The 22,236-nt window shown below is 41.9% G+C and overlaps 1 protein-coding gene across 3 annotated transcripts in view; it reads right to left on the bottom strand.

Moving 5' to 3' along the window:
- Positions 1-17,229, bottom strand: part of LOC133446576 (cytoplasmic protein NCK2-like) — a 47,497-nt gene extending 30,268 nt beyond the window's left edge. Inside the window, exon 1 of one of the 3 annotated variants that reach the window (XM_061724631.1) lies at positions 17,047-17,229. The gene's annotated coding sequence lies outside the window, so the exon portion shown is untranslated. The other 2 variants (XM_061724635.1, XM_061724632.1) reach the window with 2 other exon arrangements.
- Between the last annotated feature and the right edge of the window lie 5,007 nt (positions 17,230-22,236).

Here is a 22,236-nt window from a genome sequence, read left to right as displayed (position 1 = left end):
GAATAAAAACATTGTGAACCATCAGTTTGAGAGTCATCCATCATCAGTCGGGGCTACGGAAATGATTTTTTCGCCCAGGGGTTGGGGACCGCTAGTCTAGATCAGGGGTCGGCAACCCGCGGCTCTAGAGCCGCATGCAGCTCTTTAGCGCCGCCCTAGTGGCTCCTGGAGCTTGTTCAAAAATGTTTGACCTTTTTTTTTCTTCTTTTCTTTCATTTTTTTCTTCTTTTTTTTCTTTTTTCCTTTTTCTTCCTTTTTCCTTTCCTTTTTAATCTCGTCATTTCGACTTTTTTCTCAACATTTCGACTTTTTCACGAAATTTTGACTATTTTTCTCAACACTTCGACTTTTTTCTCGAGATTGTACTTCAACATTAATCTCGACATTTCGACTTTTTTTTCGACATTTAAACTTTTTCACAAAATTTTGGCTTTTTTTCTCAACATTTCGACTTTTTTCTCGAGATTGTACTTCAACATTAATATTGACATTTCGACTTTTTTCTCCATTGTGCATAATGAAAAAAAAAATCTATATATTCATGCAGCATGTGTTGCCTTCATTCTAAGGCTTATACAAGACTTTTAATTTTTTGCGGCTCCAGACATATTTGTTTTTTGGGTTTTTGGTCCAATATGGCTCTTTCAACATTTTGGGTTGCCGACCCCTGCTCTAGATGATATCAACCCTCCCACATGAACCCTGAAGGCCAGGAGTCACAATACACCCCGACCCGTCAAGTCCCAGTTTTAACCGCCGTAGTTCAGCCGAAGATGGATTAAAAGGAGGTAATCAGGAGCTTCAGAGCGAGTGTAAATGATGCCGGTGATGCGAGAGCAAGAACAGATGCTCAGCAGCCCAAACTGCAGCCAGCGCCGTCTCCCAGGAGGACGTTTGGTATTCTGGTCCAGTTCCTTCACCTGCAGACGCGTGCAAGAGCCCACGAATGGATCAGAAGCTCAGGAACAATACACCAGGAAACCTCTTTAGAGGTCTGGGATGCAGAAACCCGTCCTCCATGAGGTCTTTATCAGAAAACGGGTCCTGCAGGATGCTGTGGCCAGAGGCAACCCAGGAAATTATAGGGCCCCGGGGGACGGCTGACGTCAACAACTAAATAATGGAACTGGTTTAGACGCTGCAACGACAACGCATCATAAACCCCCTCACGGCGCCCTTTCAAAGCTGTCTGGCTAGTTCAGGGGTCGGCAACCCACGGCTCTAGAGCCACATGCGACTCTTTAGCGCCGCCCAAGTGGCTCCTGGAGCTTTTTCAAAAACGTTTGACATTTTTTTCTTCTTTTTTTTTCCTTTTTTCTTTTCTTTTTTTTCCTTTTTTTCGTATTTTTTTCCCTCTTTTTTTCTTACCTTTTCCTTTCCTTTTTAATTTCGACATTACGACTTTTTTCTCGAGATTTCGAATTTTTTCATGGAATTTTGACTATTTCCTCGACATTTTGACTTTTTTCTCGGCATTTTGACTTTTTTCTCTAAATTTTTTCTTCTTTTTTTTTCTTTTCCTTTTTCCTTTCATTTTTAATCTCGACATTTCAACCTTTTTCTCGACATTTTGACTTTTTTTCTCGAAATTTCTACTTTTTTCTCGACATTTCAACTTTTTTCTCGACATTTCAACTTTTTTCTCAAAATTTCGACTTTTTTCATGAAATTTTGACTATTTCCTCGACATTTAGACTTTTTTCTCAACATTTAGACTTTTTTTCCTCAACATTTTGACTTGTTTCTCGAAGTGCATAATGAAAAGAAAATCTTCCCCCAGTTCTAACTAATATAGAAACATGCAGCATGTGTTGTCTTCATTCTAAGGCTGATACAAGACTTTTCCTTTTTTGCAGCTCCAGACATATTTGTTTTTTATGTTTTTGGTCCAATATGGGGGGGGGGGCGACGGACGGCGAACATCGCTCCATATCAGCGACACAACTTGAAACCCCCGTAGACGCTGCAATGACAGTCAGGAACCCCCTGATGGGGCCCCATTACTAGCCAGCATCGACCTGCGGCAATAGTGATTCACAATCTGAAAAAATGATTGGAACGTTTCCCTCCGGGCATATGAAAAGAAAAAAAACAAGAGGATGAAAAGAAAGAATGTGACGGTGGAAAGAATACGTAAGCTGTGTGTGTTACATTACAAAAAAAATCCTCCACCAAGCAAGTTTACTGCACATTAAAGTTAATTTTTCTTCTAAACACATTCATAGCCACATAATAAGTAACTGTTTATGTAAAGTTTGCATTAAGATAGTTATGTTAATTATTATTTATGTTAATTGCTTAATAAAATATGTTCTTGCTGATCTGTGGTCCTGGCGAATAGCGAAATGTTGAGAAAAAAGTCGAAATGTTGAGAAAAGTTGAAATGTCGAGAAAAAAGTCGAAATGTCAAGAAAAAAGTCGAAATGTCAAGAAAAAAGTCTAAATTTCAAGAAAAAAGTCGAAATGTCGAGAAAAAAGTTGAAATGTCGAGATTAAAAAGGAAAGGAAAAACAAAAAAAGAAAAAAAAGAAAAACGAAAAAAGGGAAAAAAGGAAAAGAGAAAAAAAGAGAGAAAAAAAGAATTTTCATGTATGTATCTATATTAGTTATAACTGGGGGAAGATCTTTTTTCATTATGCACTTCGAGAAAAAAAGTTGAAATGTCGAGAAAAAAGTAGAAATGTCGAAATTAAAAAGGAAAGGAAAAGGGAATAAAAAAAGAGAAAAAAATAAGAAAAAATAAGAAAAAGGAGAAAAAAAAGAAAAGAAAAAAAGGAAAAAAGAGAAGGAAAAAAAGAGAAAAGAAGAAAAAAAAGAGAAAAAAAGGAAAAAAAAGGTCAAACATTTTTGAAAAAGCTCCAGGAGCCACTAGGGCGGCGCTAAAGAGCCGCGGGTTGCCGACCCCTGATCTACAGTATATAGGCTGTAAGTGCACGTATCTTCATACTGCTTTACGAGACGTGACCTTATGAAAAACAGGTTCAGGTGGAGCGAATCTCCAAGCGAGCGACACAAAACAAAAGGCCCTTTCATCACGTCGTCAGAAGTTCAGCTTCTGCTGGAGAAACGGTGAAGCCGGAGCGTTAAGACGGTCTTTGTCCGGGCTTGTCTTCGTCGTTGTGTAACTCTGACAGCGCTGATCTGCGCCGCAGGAGCCGCTGGCGGCTTTTCAGGGGAGTGGAATTCCATGGGCATCATGCCTCCCGTGATGCGTGTCCCGGCACATGCAAACGTACCGTCACTCACCCCGGAGCCTCGTCTAATGAGGCAGATCTCTCATTTATCTGCCGGTAAATCACTTAGAAGAGTAGGTGCTCGTGGTGCAACTACCACAATCATGGTTTACATCTAATATGTAAAACAGGGTGGGAGCGGTTGGGAGGAGGGGGCGTTGAGGAGGATTAGATTTCACCTACAATCAATATTTTCAGAAAAAGCCGAAAGCGAAAATCTCTGCTGCTTCTTCTTTCTGCTGCTTTTATTCAAATGTATTCAGTTTGTTTTTTAACCCTTTTACTGTCTTTGGGTCAAAATGACCTAATTCTCCTGCTCTCTCCTTCTTTCCTCCCTTCTTTCCTTCCTTCCTTCTTTCCTCCCTTCCTTCTTTCCTCCCTTCATTCCTTCCTTCCTTCTTTCCTCCATTCTTTCCTTCTTTCCTTCTTTCCTCCCTTCATTCCTTCCTTCCTTCTTTCCTCCCTTCCTTCTTTCGTTCCTTCCTTCCTTCCTTTCTTATTTCCTCCCTTCTTTCCTTCCTCCCTTCCTTCTTTCATTCGTTCCTTCCTTCCTTTTCCTCCCTTCCAACTTTTCTCCCTTCCTTACTCCCTTTCCTACTTCCTTCCTTCCTTCCTTCCTTCCTTCCTTCCTTCCTTCCTTCCTTCCTTCCTTCCTTCCTTCCTTCCTTCCTTCCTTCCTTCCTTCCTTCCTTCCTTCCTTCCTCCCTCCCTTCCTTCTTTCCTCCCTTCCTTCCTTCCTTCCTTCTTCCCTCCCTTCCTTCCTTCTTTCATTCGTTCCTTCTTTCCTTCCTTCTTTCCTTCTTTCCTTCCTTCCTTCCTTCCTTCCTTCTTTCCTCCCTTCCTTCCTTCCTTCCTTCTTTTCTCCCTTCCTTCCTTCCTTCCTTCCATCTTTTCTTCCTTCCTTCCTTCCTTCCTTCCTTCCATCTTTTCTTCCTTCCTTCCTTCCTTCCATCTTTTCTCCCTTCCTTACTCCCTTTCCTACTTCCTTCCTTCTTTTCTCCTTTCTTCCTCACTTCCTTCTTTCCTTCATTCCTTCTCTTCTCCCTTACCCTCCCTTGACCCAAAGACAGCACAAGGGTTAAACACAGAAGCAGAATCCGACCTCAGCGAACGCGACTGCGTCCGTGTTTCACAGAACCAGAACCGTAACATTCACCAGAACTTCCTCCACGGCAGGCGCTCGTTAACGAGGACGAACCTCGCAGGGCCGGACGCTGCGCGGGCAGCGATGCTCGGAGGGCAGCGCGGGTCGATCTGCGGAGCAGAGATAAGAGTCGTCCTCGCTGCGCGGCGGTCTGAACATCAGCCGAGGGGAGACGGGGGGAGGACTTAATTAAATCAATTAGAGCGTGAGGCCCTCGAACAGACCAACACAACCAAACAAACAAACAGCTCCACTCTTTTCACCACTCGCAGGAACTCTGGGAGTCCAGCATCCACAAACTCCTACTACGGTCCAAACATCGCTTCTGGAAGACGACTTTTTTATGACCCACCGCCGACATTCTGCTATTGATGGGGGGGATTATCATCAAACCAGCAGCTCCAGAGGTCACAACTATCTCACGTGAGGAGGAGGTGAAGTTAAAGTCTGCAAAGTGATTTCCAATCCTAGATTCTGCATCGTTCCAGAATTAAACTAAGAAACCTTTCAAAATAAAAGCTCAAATGTCACAACTTTCTCCAAAAAAAGAAAGAAAAAGCTTCCAAATCTTCTGCTCTTGCAACACTTTTTCCAAGTTTTAAGTTTCTTCATCTGCAGTTTTCAGTTTCAGTTTCAGAGACCTGGGGCTTCATTTATAAAAGAGTGTGTAGGATTCATACTAAAAGTGCACGTAAACCCAAAAGCCGAAAATGGCGGGCGCACAAAAAAATCCGGATTTATAAAACCGCGTGCACGCACATCTGCACGCAATGTTCTCTTTATAAATCACAGTCCAGCTGGAAGGTTGCGCAGGTGAATTCGCCTCATATCCCGCCCTTTACACGCCCACTTTCTACCATAAATGGGCAATGCAAAGTAGTTCATGACTGTATTTGCATATGAATGAGCCTGCTGAGCATGCGCAGCGGCTTCCTGCAGTCTGTTTCTGCTGCGCGGCAGGATGAATGAGACGTGTCGAGCAACCGTGCCACTAAATTTCACGGAGACTGAGATGGAGATGTTGTGGATGAGGTGGAGGACAGGAAAACCACATTATTTGGTGGTCACAGTAATGGCATCACTAACATAAATAAAGTGAGTGATTTCTGGCCGCGGGAGCGCGCACAGCAGCCCGTTGAGCGATAGCGCTGAAACGTCAGATTTTCAGATTATGAAGCTCAAGAATGAGATCAAATCATATTTAGGTAGAAACAACCTTTCATTAACTGTATTTGGCCTTCAATCAATTTTTGGCAGGTGAAAAGACCCATTTTCAGGGGAGAAATCAGATTCTGGCAGGCAATCACTTTTTGGTACGACACTGGCACGGCGTGTCCTGCACCGCGGACACGCCGTGCCGGTAGGATGATTTGACAGATGAAAATACCCCGTCAGATCACGCTTCTATTTTCATCTGTCAAATCCTCCTACCTGCCAATATCTATGTGGAAGCGTGATTTGACGTTTTTTTTCTTCCGCCGAAGCGTCGTGCACATAGATCTATGTGAAGCACTTTCTGACTTCCTGCTGTTAAATCGTCTATTTGCATGAAAAAGCCTTTGAAAAAAAAGAAACTGAGATAAAAGAAACGGGGATGGTACGGTAATATTTTCTGCTGAGGTAGGACACCTCGGCAGAACTGGGTGTACATGGATCTATAAGTCTGATATGTGATGACATTAAAAGTATGACGTGAATCTGGCTTCATTTCATCACCTCACCGCCTGCGTCGCCAGTTCCCTAGATCTTACGCCTGTTTCTACGGGAGGGTCAGGGTTGGCTTAAAGTAGGGCTGGGCGATATATTGAGTTTAGGCGATGTATCTCGGCTTCTACTCTGTGCGATGTACAAAATGACTAGGGTTGCAAAGGGGTGGAAAATTTCCGGTAAATTTCCGGAAACTTTCCGGAAACTTTCCATGGGAAGTTAAGCTGGGGAATTTTGGCAATATTCCAAATTGGAAACTTTCCATGGGAATTATGGGAATTTATGGGAATTATTGGGAATTTATGGGAATTAACTGGAAATTGGGGGTAATTTAAACAAACTGTATCATATCCAAACATAAATGTAAATATTTATTTTGTCATAAGCAGATATCCAATTGATGACAATTGATGTATAAATTCTTGAATGGTTACAGAAAACCGTCTTGCTGGAGTCAGAAAAAACAGCATCAAATTTGAGGTAGCTACCACCATAATAAGCTAGCCTCTTAAATGGTCAATGAAATGAAAAATAGCTTTCATTTAGCACCTAACTTACCAGCTAGCTAGCTACTACTGTGTTAATACATTTTTATTTAATATTTGCAAGTTAAACATTAATACCATTATAGATCAAATATATTTACCCCATAATATTATCAAAACTTACTTGATTTTATATAGTCTGTGGGCTCAAATGTGTGGCTTCAATAGTCTTGTGCTTTGAGCTCAAATGTGTGGCCTTCAGGCTTCAAGAAACCACCTGTGCATGTGATGGAGGCATGCACAGTGCCTGTAGGGGGCGTGGCCTCAATAGCCCTACAGTAAGCAATGTGCTGTGTGCATGTGATTGAGGAGTGTACTTGCATTAAATCTGGTTGTTTTAGCCAAGACTATGCTACAATATATTTCCCCCAACTATATTTAAGTTCCCTGTTAAGGGCCAACCTTCAATTCTGTAAATTTCTTATTTATTCCCGTTAATTCCCGTTAATTCCCATATATTCCCGTTAAATCCCATATATTCCCGTTAATTCCCATGGAAAGTTTCCAACTTTGAAAATTCCCGGAATTTTGCAACCCTAAAAATGACTCTATCGTGAATATTCGAATATACATTTGCTTTTAGCCGCGGGCATTAAATTACAGGCTTTTCTCACTCTCTCGTCTTGTCTCTCCATCTCTGAGAAATAAAACAAGCGCACCCTGTTACACACGTCAGTCACGTGCTGTCGTGTGTGCATCATCATTGGCCCCCGACCAGCTGCTGGTGTCGGCGCTGCTGTCCGGGACCGCCGCTCACTTCCACCCCGCTTTAACTTTAACTTAACTCGGCCTGTCTGCGCCGTGAGCTCATCTGCGCGGTTGCTACGCGCAACGGACTCTTTTCAAAGCAAACTGGTTTAGTAAAGACGGGAGGGATGTTTTCTCCTCGCACGATGCGCCGGCTCTCCGGAGAGATGAGGAGCCGCTCACCGCGACACGCGCAGCCGAGCCTTTAGACTGATTTATGGTTCCACGTTACACCAACGCAGAGGCTACGGCGTAAGTGCGCGTCGCCGCATACCCTACGCCGTAGGTTCTGCGTCGATTTAACGCGGAACCAAAATTCAGGCTTTTCTCTTCCAAAGCTGAGAAACATCACCTAGTGTTGCTTAAATGTGGCCACATGAAATCAATCATTGTCATCGAAACAAAGTCAAACAAGACTGTATGACGTCATATTTCTAAAAGTAAGTGAAAGTGATGCAAAGTAAAGGAGGAGAGGATGAAACATTGCAGTCCCTACACCTACAATTAGTCTTAATATTACGGTGCTCTAAAGGCCCCTCCTGCTCAGAGCAGCTCATGCTGGTAAAACCTGGTAAAACCAGGTGAAACCTGGTCCTCCTGGTAAAACCAGGACCAGAACATGTTCTTAGCAGATGTTCTTCATACGGGGAGTCAGAGATGCAACGTGCACTTTCTGTTTTGAAATGACACTTTTTATGTTTGTGCCACTCACTGCTTAGTAACTGTTTAATAAATACAGTTTTGGTAAATTTGACTTATTTGAAAGTTTAAAATGAGCATATATTAATGCAGTATGAACAAGAATGTTTTAATGTAGACATATAGAATCATCATACTGGTGTGATTGTATGCATCAAAGTGTTAATTCAAGACTAAGGCAAAATATGGAGATATATATCGTGTATCGTGACATGGCCTAAAAATATCAAGATATTAATAAAAGGCCATATCGCCCTGCCCTAGCTTAAAGATACACACATTTTTTGGTTAGTTTTTTTTCTTTTAATCCCAACCTTTGCGTAGAAGATGGCGTGCGCATCTTTCAAGCCCTGTTTTGTGCGCAAGCGAGCTTTATAAATGAGGCCCCTGAACTGGTTGCTATTTGTGTCTCTGCCTGTTCCCTTTTGTTTTCTTTCTTTCTTGCAGATTCCAAAGGCTTGTGCGCCCGTTGTGTGTTTTCCTGTGTTTCTCTCAATTCTGAATTGCAGCGGATGACACCCCTCACAACCCATCATCATCATCATCATCATCATCATCATCATCATTTTCTGCTGTTTCTCTGTGGACAACACGGTGTTAGACTGAGATATCACCAGCTTTACTGTGTCCAGGCCACTGGTCGTCCTGCTGGACTCTCACACTCTCCCAGCCCCCCCGGCCCCCCCGGCCCCCCCAGCCCCAGAGCAGGATTAGGCTCCATGCCCGGTGGCGACACGAGGACACTGAAGCCGACAGACTGAGATCCGTCGTTGGGCCTGAATGAAGAACTCAGGCTCGGTGGCAGGAAGAGAAAACGGTGAAAACGGGATAATTAAGGGGAATAAAAGACATCAAACCATGAACTGCCAATAAACTGTAGGTGAGAATCTAAAAAGGTGTAAATTATTGCAAAATGATGGATTTTCAAGTCTGAACTTCACACATCGTTCTGCCTCGGCCCCTCGGGGAGAGTTAGCGCCGTCGCTCACCTGCAGCCTCCACAGGGTCATGTGATGCTGGCGGCATTTTATTCTGAAAATGTACCATCTTATCTCGTTTTACACTCGGTGTGAGTGTGAATAGCATCACAGGCCTCTCTTCTCTTAGCTCTGATCAAACACGTCGAAGGTGAAACGCCGTTCAGACGGCGCTGATTTCAACATAAATTGGTCATTTTTTACTCCTGCTTTGTGCTGGATTACTGGTGTCGGCCTTTGGCCTTTGCCCCCCCCCCCCCGATCCGGGGTTTGGTGATCTACATTATGACTCTGGATCCTCCAGGATCCTCTATGATCCTCTAAGATCCCGCCAGGAATCTCCATGATCCATCCAGAATCCCTCTATGATCCTCCAGGATCCTCCATGATTAGGGATGGGAATCGAGAATCGGTTCTTGTTCGAGAATCGGTTCCCAGTATTTCAAATCCTTGGAATCATTCAGGAAATTTTTCAAAAGATTCCCTTATCGATTCCAGTGGGAACGAACAACGTCATCACGTACGTTGCATAAACCAGCAGTCAATAGTACACACGGCGCCCAAATGATCAAACGCTCGACAGTCCGGTAACATTTCAGTAAAAAAGAGACAACAAGACAACTTGCAACACTTGCCAAGTGAAGATTTCATCAAAGGGAGGAAATACTACCAACATGCAAAAACATTAGTGCACAAGCAGCAATAACAATCAATCAATGTCGTGTTTTCGATCCGCTCCGGACTAATGTCAGTAATTCTCAACCCAGCAGCAGCAGCAACGTTAGCTAGTCCTTGGATAATAATACTGCTGGTAACTATTTAACTAACGAACACTGCCTATCATATCAGCACCATTTGCCTCATTGTTGTCCTTTTCTTCCCCAAATGAGAACCGATAAGGGAATCGATAAAGAACCGAATCGTTAAGTAAAATCGAAAATGGAATTGGAATCGTAAAAATCGTATCAATTCCCATCCCTATCCATGATCCCTCTAGGATCCTCCAGGATCTAGGATTTACCAGCTTCTCTGTGCCAGTCTCATGTCTGCCGTCTCTCCCTCTCTTAACTTCCTTTTCTTCAGCAGAGCAGACGTTTGTTTCTGGACGGCTCCCGGAGCGGCTGCCATTCACGCCGGTGCCAGCGCCGCCGTCGGCCCCGACGCCGGTTCAGCCGGCGCCTCAGAACAACTTGTTTGTTGTTTTTAAAAAAGACAAAAACAAAGAACCGCTCGTTGTGTTTCAATCACCACGAGATTTGAGAAGCAAAACCCTAAATATCAAAGAAAAAAACACTGGAACGATAAAAAAAACTGTCAACTGTCGCTTTTCCAACACTTTGGTGAGGTTTTTCAATAATCCAGCTGGGAACCAAAGTGTTGCTCTCTTTGATCTGAAGTGAAGTCTCTGAGGAGGAGAGGAGAGATGGAGAGATGGAGAGAAGACGAGGAGGAGGAGAGAATAGGAGGAGAGGTGGAGAGATGAGAAGGAGGAGGAGGAGAGGAGGATCAGACCCCCCGCAGAGGCTGCAGAGCTGATGCTCTTGTTTTGTGAAGAAAAACGAGCTAAAACACTTCGTACCAGTTCTAAGGCGAATCAGAACCAGAAACACTACGGACCTGGGGCCTCATTTATAAAAGAGTGCGTAGGATTCATACTAAAACTGCACGTAAACTCAAAAGCCAAAAATGGCGTGCGCAAAAAAAAAATCCGGATTTATAAAACCGTGTGCACGCAATGTTCTCTTTAAAAATCACAGTCCAGCTTGAAGGTTGCGCAGGTGAATTCGCCTCATATCCCGCCCTCTACACGCCCACTTTCTACCATGAATGGGCAATGCAAACTACATGATGACTGTATTTGCATATGAATGAGCCTGCCATCAACGGTATTTTACACTCAAAAATCATGGCAGGGAAGACCAGAAAGCGAAATTTCGCAGAGACTGAGATGGAGATGTTGTGGATGAGGTGGAGGACAGGAAAACCACATTATTTGGTGGCCACAGTAGTGGCATCACTAACAAAATGATAAGAGCCGCCGGCTCGGAGCAGCAGCAGCTAACGTACAGACGTGATCGCCAGGTCAACCTGCGCCGTCGTCCCGGGGAGAAACCTGCAGCTCTGTGGAGAATTACCGCTGGCTGAAATAAATCATTTAGGAAGATAAATGTTGGTTTAATAGATGAAATCTAACAGTTGTAGCTACGCCTGTTAAGAAATTTGCTCCGAAAATTTCGGGATTTCTGCCTGCCGGCTCCGGAGCTGATTTATGGTTCCACGTTAAATCGACGCAGAGCCTACGGCGTACGGCGCGCGTCGCCGCGTAACCTATGCCGTAGGTTATGCGTTGGTGTAACGCGGAACCATAAATCAGCCTTTATTCTGGCGAGGTTTGAAAAAGACTTCACAACAACGGGTAAACGAGTGATTATGTACATTCACTGAGTGAATATTATGAAAGTAAAATATATATTTCTCGCTAGAAATGTAATCAAAACACATTTTTATGCAGAAACTAACTCAAAATATTGATTTTATTCACTAAAAAATAAGAAATGTCCACCATGTTTTTTTTTTTATTCAGTCCGCAAATGATGACGAAAAGCATTCTGGGAAATTTTTCTGGCCCTAGGATCTGAAATCCCTCGATCCGTAGGGACAGATTCAGCCACTACACTTGTTTTCTCCACTCCCACTAGATGAAAAGAGGAATTGGGACACCACTACCCTCACGGGAACGCGCAAAATTTAGGGGTAGGGATAAAAGTAGGGGTAGGGGGGGATTGGGACAGGGCCTAAATGTTTATAATCACCACTTTTGTCCCCGACAACAATACAGAGGTGATTTTTGAAGGAAACAATCACAACAATCAAGAATTTTGATCCAAATTTAAAAAAGAAACAGTCCAAATAAATGAATACAGATCGTATTTTAGCAACATGGCCACACACACACACACACACACACACACACACACACACACACACACACACACACGCACAGGATGGAAGGAAAGAAAGAAAGAAGGGAGGGAGGGAGGGAGGAAGGAAGGAAGGAAGGAAGGAAGGAAGGAAGGAAGGAAGGAAAAAAAGAAGGAAAGGGAGGAAATAAGGAAGGAAGGGAAGAAAGAATGGATGAAAGAAAGAAGGAAGGAAGGAAGGAAGGAAGGATGAAAGGAAGGAAGGAAGGACAGAAGGGAGAAAAGAAGGAAGGAAGGAAAGAAAGGAGGAAAAAAGGAAGGAAGGAAGGGAGAAAAGAAGGAAGGAAGGAGGGAAGGAAGGATGGAAGGAAGGAAGGAAGGAAGAAAGAAAAGAACGAAGGAAGGAAAGAAAGGAGGAAAGAAGGAAGGAAGGAAGGAAGGGAGAAAAGAAGGAAGGAAGGAAAGAAGGGAGGAAAGAAGGAAGGAAGGAAGTAAGGAAGGAAGGAAGGAAGAAAAGAAGGGAGAAAAGAAGGAAGGAAGGAAGGAAGGAAGGAAGGAAGGAAGGACGAAAGGAAGGAAGGAAATAAGGAAGGAAGGGAAAAAAGAATGAAGGAATGAAAGGAGAAAACAAGGAAAGAATGTACGAGGGGAGAAAAGAAGGAAGGAAGGAAAGAAGGAAAGAAGGAAGGAAGGAAGGAAGGAAGGAAGGAAGGAAGGAAGGAAGGAAGGAAGGACGAAAGGAAGGAAGGAAATAAGGAAATAAGGAAGGAAGGGAAAAAAGAATGAAGGAAGGAAAGGAGAAAACAAGGAAAGAATGTACGAGGGGAGAAAAGAAGGAAGGAAGGAAAGAAAGGAGGAAAAAAGGAAGGAAGGAAAGAAGGAAGGAAGGAAGGAAGGAAGGAAGGAAATAAGGAAATAAGGAAGGGAAAAAAGAAGGAAGGAAGGGAGAAAAAAACACACACACACACACACACACACACACACACACACACACACACACACACACACACACACACACACACACACACACACACACACACACACACACACACACACACACACACACACACACACACACACACACACACACACACACACACACACACACACACACACAAATCCCCCGGGAGATCACAGGGGTCACAGATCACGGCGCGTCGTCAGAGGAGAATAAACCGTCAATTTAACGACGGCCCGTTCCCCCAGATTACAGACGATCGCCATGACAACGGAGCGGCCTCCGTCTCCTCGACGACCGGCGGTCCATCTGCTCCGCCACGCGCCTCGCAGGGAACTTTCACATTTCCTGGAGGAGAGGAACTTCCAGGTTTCTGATCCCTCAACACCAAACCCCCCAAAAACCGACGGAATCAGAGGTCCCTGCTTCCTGATGGAAAAACATGCATGTAGTTTAGATCTGCGAGTATCAAACTACATTTATACAACTAGATATATTTATAAAAACCAAAGTGCCTTGCTCAGCTGAACCACTTTTTCTTTCTCTTTCTGCTTTTCTTTTGGAGTTGTGGGAAAGGCAGAAATTGTAAAAACAAAACATTAGAAGGGGTAGGACTAGAAAGGTTTTTTGACACTTCATACATCTACATATAGATTTGTCTCTTTAATTTGCTTAGTTTTGCTTATGTTTTTTTATGGTATATACATTTTATGTATTCTGATTATTTTTTGTTTTAACCCTTGTACTGTCTTTGGGTCAAAATGACCTAATTCTCCTTCCTTCTCCCTTCCTCTTTTCTCCCCTCGTACATTCTTTCCTTGTTTTCTCCTTTCCTTCCTTCATTCTTTTTTCCCTTCCTTCCTTCCTTCCTTCTTTTCTCCGTTCCTTCCTTCCTTCCTTCGTTCCTTCCTTCCTTCATTCTTTTTTCCCTTCCTTCCTTCCTTCCTTCCTTCCTTCCTTCCTTCTTTCCTTCCTTCTTTTTTCCCTTCCTTCCTTCCTTCCTTCCTTTCTTCTTTTCTCCGTTCCTTCCTTCCTTCCTTCCTTCCTTCCTTCCTTCTTTCCTTCCTTCTTCATTCTTTTTTCCCTTCCTTCCTTCCTTCATTCCTTCGTTCCTTCCTTCCTTCCTTTGTTCCTTCCTTCCTTCCTTCCTTCCTTTGTTCCTTCCTTCCTTCCTTCCTTTCTCCGTTCCTTCCTTCCTTCCTTTCTCCCTTCCTTCCTTCCTTCCTTTCTCCGTTCCTTCCTTCCTTCCTTCCTTCCTTCCTTCCTTTCTCCGTTCCTTTCTCCGTTCCTTCCTTCCTTCCTTCCTTCCTTCCTTCCTTCCTTCCTTCCTTCCTTCCTTCCTTCCTTCCTTCCTTCCTTCCTTCCTTCCTTCCTTCCTTCCTTCCTTCCTTCCTTCCTTCCTTCCTTCCTTCCTTCCTTCCTTCCTTCCTTCCCTCCCTCCCTCCCTCCTTCCTTGACCTGAAGACAGCACAAGGGTTAACCTGTTTGAATAAATAAAATTTAAATAAATTTAAACTAGTTTTATCAGCAGGATGAAGTCGATGTTGCTGCTTCGTCTTCAGGACAAACGGACCTTCATGTGGTTTAGATTTAACGGTTAGAGGTCTTTATCCTTCAGGTGCTGAAGTCTGATATAATCAATACCTGGCTGTTACAAACCCTTAACGTGAAACTCTCAGGTGAAACTCTCAGGTGAAACTCTGCCGCTCCTTTGAAGCTTTGCTGCGTCGTCAATCATTACCAGCTTTAAGAAACGAGGTCACACCAGCGTCTTTTATCGCTCCGGGCCTCCGGTATCCTCCTCCTCCGGTCCGGCCGAGCGTCCGACCGACACCCGAACCGCCGGCCAGCCGCCTGCACGCCTGCACGCCTTCACAAACGCTGGCAGGAATGTCAACCCTCCCGGCTCACGCCTTCCTCACCTCCAGCTGTTTCTGCACCACGAGCCAAACGAGCCAAACGTTCCACGACGAGCTCCGGCTCCGCGCTGAACCTTGTCCTCAGTAACAGGAGGGCGTGTCCCCAGGAAAAGGGTGTGCCAGAGTCTCAAGAACATTTCTTTATGGTCTTGGTCTTATCTCGGATAACTGAGAGTCCGTTACCATGGTGACAGAATCTGCTGATCAGTTCTTCCTCTGGTTAATGTACAGTTTTGTAAACTATTCGTATTTTGCATCTGATTTAATGTTTTGGTGAATCTGCATGTCTGTATTTAACTCTTAAGTGCTGTTTTCGGGTCAAGGAAGGAGGAAGGGAAGAAGGAAGGAAGGAAGGAAGGAAGGAAGGAAGGAAGGAAGGAAGGAAGGAAGGAAGGAAGGAAGGAAGGAAGGAGAGAAAAGAAAAAAGGAAGGAAGGAAGGAAGGAAGGAAGGAAGGAAAGAAAGAAAGAAGGGAAAAAAGAAAGGAAGGGAGGAAAGAAGGAAGGAAGGAAAGGAGAAAACAAGGAAAGAATGTACGAGGGGAGAGAAGAAGAAGGAAGGAAGGAAGGAAGGAAGGAAGGAAGGAAGGAAGGAAGGAAGGAAGGAAGGAAGGAACGAAGGAAGGAAATAAGGAAGGAAAGAAGGGAGAAAAGAAGGAAATAATGTACGAGACGAGAAAAGAAAGAAGGAAAGGAGTAAGGAAGGAAGGGAGGAAAGAGGAAGGGAAGAAGGAAGGAGAATGAGGTCATTTTGACTCAAAGACAGTACCAGGGTTAATTACAGTTTAGTGTTTAAACCACTTTGTTTGAATAAATATATGAATAATATTTGCATATCGTTGTGATTGATTAAGCATCAGGTCCATTTCAGTGATGCTGATATACAAGTGTAATCTGATTACTATAATGGTAAATAATGTAATTTCAAGTTGATAATTGTATCTTTAAAATTCAGGTTTCAACTTTAAATTAAGTATAGAAACGTTTTGCACACCGGTTCTGCAGAAAGGTGCGTCGGAGGAGGAAAGCCGCAGCCAATTTTAAAAAAGAAAACTCCCGCACACGTTCTTCTCACCAAACTACAGTATTTATTGGGCCAACGTTTCGGTCATAGACCTTTCACAAGGCATCAAGGCATCAAATGCCTTTTTTTCTTTCTTTCTTTCTTTCTGGCTCATTTCCTCCTTCCTTCCTCAATCTTCCTTCCTTCCTTCCTTCCTTCCTTCCTTCCTTCCTTCCATAAATCAGCTTTACACAAAAACGTCATCAACGGGAATTTATCATTTTTACCGTGAGATACAAATTCTTACCGTGGGGAATTTTTTTGGCGGTTTATCATGAACGGTAAAATATCTCCGATTCCTACTCAGGACATTACTGGGTTTGTTTTGGTCTGGAGCTGAACTAGTTTACAAGTTTACGATAGTGCAACCGGCCGTGGGTGAGATGGAGATGGAGACATCTGCAACAGGAAAACAGGAAAAGGGGGGGACAAACACACAAAGCTGCTTGTGTGTGAGTGATGGGGATGCAGCGTGGTGCAGTTCCCCTACCGGCCACCAGGAGCACTGACAGGCATGTGGCCGCAGCTCCAGCCCCACTGGCTCATTGTTGCACCTTACCAGCACATTAACACCCAAAATCACCCTTTTTCTTTACAGCAAATACACATTAAATCAATTAAAATGTAGTTTATGACTCAAACTGCGCGTAAAACAGCCTCCCTGGCCTTAAATAAGTGCCTCCCCCTCGATTTCATGGCCAAAACTGATCAATTATGACTAAATATTTATATTTGTAGTTCCAGTGGGTAGTAAGAGGCAGATCTGGAGGTGATGAGGGGGTTAAAACATCCAAAACAGGCCGGGTTTTGGAGGTTTTAAGCCTGAATTATTGGTTCCGCGTTGAATCGACGCAGAGCCTACGCCGTAGAGTTACGGCGTAAGGTACGCGGCGACGCGCACCGAACGCCCGTAGGCTCTGCGTCGGTGTAACGCGGGACCATGAATCAGCCTTTACGCGGATGAGGCTCATCCTGGTGGACAAAGAGCGGCGCGTCCCCGCGAGAAAGTGACCCGTGCGCGTGCCCGCGGCTCCCTGCAACTTTTATTAGTTTAAAATCATGCAAATCATTCTGGGCTACAGGTGAGACAAAAGCATGAAGTGAAACTTGCAGGTTTGTGGTTTTAAAGGCTTACCTTAGTGTTTCACTCCTGAAGACAAATTACCAGATCCAGGTTTTAGGAAGAAATCCGCCTGAAATGTTATAAATGTTTTTACATCCACATGTCCTTGGTTGGTGGGTGTTTTTCTTTGGTGTTGTTATTTTTTTCCTCCCAACACGGACCGGGCATGCACAGCCCGACCTGCCCTCGCTTGTTGTTCCGTCTGCCAGCGCCTCCGTCCCGGTGAAGCTGCCCGAAGGCACTACGGCAGCGCCGGGCTCCCCTTCAAAATAAAGGCTTTTAGAAATAATACATCAAGAAAACCTGGGGGGGAAAAGTGTTTAGAAAGTACTGAACAGTATTAGGGCCATGCAGGAGAAAAAATATTTTGAGAGGGAAGATTTTTTTTTTATTGTGCACTTCGAGAAAAAAGCCAAAATGTCGAGAAAAAAGTCGAAATGTCGAGAAAAAAGTGGAAATTTCGTGAATAAAGTCGAAATTTTGTCTTTTTTCTCAACATTTCAACTTTATTCACAAAATTTTGACTTTTTTTCAACATTTCGACTTTTTTCTCGAAATTGTACTTCAACATTAATCTCGAAATTTCGACTTTTTTCTCAACATTTCAACTTTATTCAAAAAAATTCTACTTTTTTCTCAAAATTTCGACTTTTTTCTCGAAGTGCATAATGAAAAAAAAATCTTCCTCCTTTAAAATATTGTTTTTATTTTTCTCCTGCCTGGCCCTAATACTCTTCCATAGTTTGTTATAGTCTCAGAAGGTTGACTTTTTTCTCAACATTTCAACTTTATTCTCGAAATTTCGACTTTTTCCTCGAAGTGCAGAATAAAAAAAAATCTTCCCTTCTCAAATATTTTTTTTCCTGCCTGGCCCTAATACTCTTCCGTAACAAAGAACATAATTATACACCTTTGTGAAAATAAAACAAATAAAAGCAAAGTAGAAAACTGATAACAGCAAAAACAATGTGGGCCAGACAGGAGAATTTTTTATTTTCATTATGCGCTTTGAAAAAAAGTCAAAATGTGGAGAAAAAAGTCGAAATGTGGAGATTGATGTTGAAGTAAAATTTAGGAATTTTTTTTTTTTCATTACGCCCTTCGAGAAAAAAGTCGAAATGTGGAGAAAAAAGTCAAAGTCAAGATTAATTTTAAAGTACAATTTCGAGAAAAAAGTCCATATGTCGGGAAAAAATTTGAAATGTCGAGACGAAAGTCGAAATGTTGTGAATAAAGTTGAAATGTTGAGAAAAAAGGCGAAATTTCGAATTTACTCACGAAATTTCGACTTCATTCTTGAAATTGTGCTTCAACATTAATCTCGACATTTCGACTTTTTTCTCGAAGTGCACAATAAAAAAAATCTTCCCCTCTCAAATATTTTTTCTCCTGCATGGCCCTAATAATTTTCCGTAGTAGAAGAGCATATGAAACTCAACTGATAGTAAAAAAACTTTTTGTTTTGTAAAAAATAAAAAAACTGACAAAAAAAACATACCTGTTTATTCCTTTTCATGGTCACAGTTCTGTTTGAGCCTCATATTGACTCACACTTACAATTGAATGAAAATAATAGCATTTATTACGGGGGCACATCTCATGGTGGAAGCTGCTCCTGGAGAGACTGGAGCCCATCTGATCTCAGCAGGAACCAGAGGAGAAGTAGGATTATAGGATTTAGAAATAGGATTAAATAATCATTTAAATGACCATCAGAGGTGGGTAGTAAAGAGTTCCATTTACTCCGTTACATTTACTTGAGTAAGTTTTGGGAAATGTTGTACTTTTAGGAGTAGTTTTGAATCACTATACTTTTTACTTTTACTTGAGTAGATTTGTGAAGAAGAAACTGTTCCTCTTACTCCGCTACATTAGGCTACGTTGAAATGTTACTTTTCTTTTATCCCTTTTATCCGCGTACGCGTCAATCTCATGACATCACTGGGTGATTCTTTGGGAAAAATGTTTGTTTTTGCATGTTTTGTCACATTTACACAGACTCAAACACACACAGAGTTTCTATGAGCTCATGTTTGTTCTAGTTCTGCCTGGTTGAAAAAGAAAAGTACAAAGGCTGGAAATTTTGTACTACTTGTGCTAAATTAATTTTTTATTCTGTTATTATGTCATTTATTTTATTATGTGAATAATGAGCTAATAAGCTATTTATTATTTAAGCTATTTTTTATTTTTTATTGATTTTAATTTATTTTATTATTTTATTGATTTAATTTGCTTGAAGATGATTATTTTGTACTTTTGTCTGTTTGAATGGTTGTGTTAAAAAATAAATCAGACGTTACTCAACAGTTACTCAGTACTTGAGTAGTTTTTCACCAAGTACTTTTTTACTTTTACTCAAGTAATTATTTGGATGACTACTTTTTACTTCTACTTGAGTCATATTATTCTGAAGTAACAGTACTTTTACTTGAGTACAATGTTTGGCTCCTCTACCCAGCTCTGATGACCATTAATATGATGTAATATTATCCCATTTAATCCTAAAGTAATTGGGATATTTATTCTTTATTTATTCTTTTTTTTTTTTTTTTTTTTTTTTTATTATTATTATTATTTAACTGAAGTAGCCGAAGTGGAAACAAGCAGAACTTTACTTTTGTGATGAAACTTCCCGGCACTTCCGGGTTTGTCTGCGTGTTTTTCCTCCAGCTTGACCGCCGGTTCCGCTGGTGACGTCACCCGCGCCGGGACGGAGCAGGACGGAGGAAAACGGGAGATTGAGGAGGAAAATGTCGCCCCCTGGCGACGACTGTTGGGAACAACTCACATGCTTCCCCCATCGGAGTGTATTATGTTCATAACAGAAAGAAAAAGGGATTAAAATCTTTTTTCATGCATAAAGTCTCAGTCTTTACCCAGTGCTCGAGTTGTAAAAGAAAATCAGGGGGGATGGTGGATTTTATCATATGGGGACAGATAATTTGTGCTGATTACAAATAATATAATATATTACAAATAATAGCAGTGACCAAAACACCTGCATAAATACTGCAGGAATGACATAGCAGCAGTTAAATGCAGCCTTCTGTAAGCTTTAAATATCCACTGGGCTTACATCAAATACATCAAAACACAACAATAAAAAACACTTTTCTGAACTTATCAATATGACTCTGTCCTTCACAGGATAAGTAACATGGATCACTGCAAAAACTCAAGATATTAACAAAAATATTTGTCTTATTTCTAGTTAAAATGTCTCATTTTAGTAAAAAAAATCTCATTAAACTTAAAAACAAGACTCATCACTGGAAAAAACAACAATTTTCACCTGTTTCAAGTAGATTTTCACTTGAAATAAGTAGAAAAATCTGCCAGTGGAACAAGATTTTTTTGCTTGTAATGAGAAGATAAATCTTGTCCTATTGGCAGATTTTTCTACTTATTTCAAGTGAAAATTTACTTGAAACAGGTGGAAATTGTCAAATAAGTTATTTTTCTGGTGTTATTTTTCTGGTGATGACTCTAAATGTTGAAATAGCAGTAAAACCACATTCATTGATGAAATGACATAAGGGATGGAAAGGGGGGGTGGAGGTTTTACAGGGAGGATAATTTGGACCGTTTTTATTTCAGGGGGGATGCCATCCCCCCTCATCCCCCCTCATCCCCCTCAACTCCAGTACTGACTACTTGTAAGTATTTATATGCTGTTTCTGCATATTTATTTATATAATTAGTCAAATGGGACTCCATGCGGCTGTTTCCTGCTGTTGTGTCAGTCCCACGCACTCAGGGACAAAATCACAGGTCTAAATAAAGCTAAAAACACCCCCTCACGTTATGTAAATTCAAGAAACACATAAATCACCATATGCAGGGGAATTAAAATGGCACAACAACAAAAGGGAGATGAATAATAAACCTGAGAATGAAACACTTGAGATCATTTTCATCAGTGTGGCATCATCACATTCATTTATTTATCCTGCAAACGTGACACGCTCTGGTCCTGGAGGTGGAATCGATGCGACATCCTCTCACTGAACTGGTGTCACAACTATCTCTCCCCACAGTTGAAGATATTCTGATAATCAGTACTGGAGTTGAGGGGGATGAGGGGGGATGAAGGGGGATGGCATCCCCCCTGAAATAAAAACGGTCCAAATCATCCCCCCCTGTAAAACTGACATCCCTCCTTTCCATCCCTTATGTCATTTCATCAATGAATGTGGTTTTACTGCTATTTCAACATTTAGAGTCATCACCAGAAAAATAACACCAGAAAAATGTGACAATTTTCACCTGTTTCAAGTAAATTTTCACTTGAAATAAGTAGGAAAATCTGCCAGTGGGACAAGATTTATCTTCTTATTACAAGCAAAAAAAATCTTGTTCCACTGGCAGATTTTCTACTTTTTTTAAGTGAAAATCTACTACTAAATCTACTGAAAATCTACTCTTCCTTCCTTCCTTCCTTCCTTCCTTCCTTCCTTCCTTCCTTCCTTCCTTCCTTCCTTCCTTCCTTCCTTCCTTCCTTCCTTCCTTCCTTCCTTCCTTCCTTCCTTCCTTCCTTCCTTCCTTCCTTCCTTCCTTCCTTCCTTCCTTCCTTCCTTCCTTCCTTCCTTCCAAAATCTTGTTCCACCGGCAGATTTTTCTACTTATTTCAAGTGAAAATCTACTTGAAACAGGTGAAAATTGTTGTTTTTTCCAGTGATGAGTCTTGTTTTAAGTGTAATGAGATTTTTTTTACTAAAATGAGACATTTTAACTAGAAATAAGACAAATATTCTTGTGAAGATTGTGAGTTTTTGCAGTGATCCATTTTACTTATCCTGTGAAGGACAGAGTCATATTGATAAGTTCAGAAAAGTGTTTTTTATTGTTGTGTTTTGATGTATTTGATGTAAGCCCAGTGGATATTTAAAGCTTACAGAAGGCTGCATTTAACTGCTGCTATGTCATTCCTGCAGTATTTCTGCAGGTGTTTTGGTCACTGCTATTATTTGTAATATATGATATTATTTGTAATCAGCACAAATTATCTGTCCCCATATGATAAAATCAGCCATCCCCCCTGATTTTTTTTTTACAACTCGAGTACTGCTGATAACCTGGCGGCAGGAATCTCCTCTCTGAGCTCACTGCTGATATCTTTCCCTAATGGAGTTTTGTTATTACACACCTGGATGGTCCCGACCAAACAAAACGGCCAAACATCTGCAGAGTTTACAGAGA

Source organism: Cololabis saira, chromosome 6 (assembly GCF_033807715.1).
Source record: "Cololabis saira isolate AMF1-May2022 chromosome 6, fColSai1.1, whole genome shotgun sequence".
NCBI classification, from domain to species: domain Eukaryota; kingdom Metazoa; phylum Chordata; class Actinopteri; order Beloniformes; family Belonidae; genus Cololabis; species Cololabis saira.
The sequence above is the reverse complement of the archived record's forward strand: the minus strand, read 5'-3'. Positions and strand labels throughout refer to the sequence as shown.